The sequence below is a fragment of the Daphnia pulicaria genome, chromosome 8 (assembly GCF_021234035.1).
Source record: "Daphnia pulicaria isolate SC F1-1A chromosome 8, SC_F0-13Bv2, whole genome shotgun sequence".
NCBI lineage: Eukaryota > Metazoa > Arthropoda > Branchiopoda > Diplostraca > Daphniidae > Daphnia > Daphnia pulicaria.
The window spans coordinates 10424961-10427244 of NC_060920.1; positions in this window are offsets into that span (position 1 = coordinate 10424961).

Below are 2284 nucleotides of genomic sequence, written 5' to 3' on the forward strand. Positions count from 1 at the left end.
CCGAAAGATGCGTGGATAATAGGTATGAAAGTGATTCAACCCGGGGAGCGAAGGAAATTTCTTTTGTTTTGATTCCGATTTTCTTTCCGATTTTTTTCCTTTTTATGGTTTTCTTTTGTTGGTCGTTTTTTCGGGGAATTGCCCATCTTAAAAAGTTTGGTGATGCCTGACTGGTCGAAAATCATCGGGGGTTCGCGCATTTACGACTTCGGTTTGCTTCTGTTTTATCTTTACTTAAACTATTATCCAGAAGGTTTTGTTCTTCTTATTCATTTCGCTCTTTTTGCTACCAACATGACGACCACACAAGGCTCACAAGAAATCAGAGCTTTATCTGTTCATTTGAATTGTCTGTGGTAAATGTTAGTGTAGCCGAAAATCATTTTCAAAATGGTGCGGTTTAATCGTCAGACAAAAGATGTCGGAGAATCTTGAACTCTTGTGCTATTCGCCTATTCGGTCCAAGAACCGTTATTTTCCTGAAGTGAACTGTGCATCTCTGCTGATGGTTGTCGGTGGACTGCTGTTAAGTTTGCAGATTGTCCAGTAATAATCGACTTTGTAGTCAATTGCACATGTTGCGAGACAATATGACAAGAGAAGGAAAGAGGCTGCTGTTGAGGCTGAACTCTGCAGACAAGAAAAGTACGGCGCAGACATAAATATTGGCAGATGCTTGCGAACTGGCCAGTCGGTGCCATGCGTTGCATTGCGTGCTTATTGCCAACTCTCTTCTCGTACATTTTGTTTTGTCTTATCTCATCCGATGGCGCATTACAAAAGGGAAAACACACAGAGACCTGAACCTGATGGACCCAGACAGGTTGCCTCCCCTTTTTGCGCCAATCTTCCATTTCTGTTGTTTTCCCTGTACTTTAACAAACAGACCCCGGAGCGCACGAAACAACTCTGCCAATTTAGCAATTAAATGTCAGGAAGACGAGAGATAAAGTGAGCCATTTTGACGGTTTGGTCCTCTTATACTCTTACCCCATTGTTTGGTTAGTGGTTTTGTCTTTTGGAACATAACATGTAATGTTCTTTGACAAACTGCAGGTTTCTGTTCATCGTATTTGCTGTTTCAGGCAGACAATAGATTCTTTTGAACTCTAATTCTCTATCATCGACTTAAATTCTTTTTTTTTTCCCCTCTTCTCCTATCGATATTAAGGAACGAAATTTGACCAACCAATTTTGAATTTAAACATTGAAGGAATCGGTTCATGTATGCTTTTGGTTTCATTGGAACCATAAACGCAAAGCTTATTTTTCAGTACTTTTTTCCCTGTTCGTTTCTTGCTGGCAGGTCTTGAGTCGTGTTGATCTGGTAATAAGGTTACAACTGACCGTCCGCCCTCCAAATGAAAGAAACTTGATCGAATCTTTTGATCTGTTAAATGCCTCCCTTCTCTCGTGTTGTTGGTTATCATCAGACAAAATTTCCACTCCACTTTTCGTATTAAAGGCCCATCACCGTTTTCTCGCTTACCTTCCATGTCCCTTTTTAGTTTTTACGCGCACTTTAAGCAGATCATTTTGATTGGGAAAGAGAAAGTGATTTTCCCTTATTTCGATTTAGCCTAATCTTCATATTTTTTGTAAAAATTTAGATTTTTTCTTCAATAGAACCTTACAAATAGAAATGTTTTCCGGTCTCAGTGTGTTTGTGGGTGTATGAATAGGGAAACCCCCTTCGATTGTAGAATTTTTGAGTTGACAAAAGGTCAAAGGTGTTCAGTATAGGCTTTGAGTTCGAAGTTAATGAATTACCCTTATGCGTGTCTGGCCTTTTTAATTGGGGAAGGGTGGAAGCAGTATCTACTTTTAAACTCTACCAGATTTTTAAAATGGGATGAAAGGATGCCAACAACTTCAAGTTATTGGTGAGACTATTAAAGATCGTCTTCGGCAGCAAAATTGAAGGAGGAGAGCTGCAGCATCAGCAACCAGCAGGAGTAGCTAGCAACCGGAACCGAGGAGTGTGGGAAAGCCAACCATCGCCGATAAATTCGACTATTAACAAGAATATATCCATGGGCTAGGGCATTCATTGGTTCTGTATTTATTTATTTATTTTTCCTGTGGAGTTGCGTGCAAGGAAAATCTTAAAGGTTGAAACATCAAACTTCGGCGGGGGAGTTTTTAAAGGTGTGAAAGTGCATAGGGTTCCCCATGTAGCCTCAAATTTGGCTGTCTGTTGAAGGTGCATAGTCTTTTGAATGGCTTCCAATCTTTCTCGGATCAGATAGAGTCGGTGTTACACATTTGTTTCACAAAATGTTAC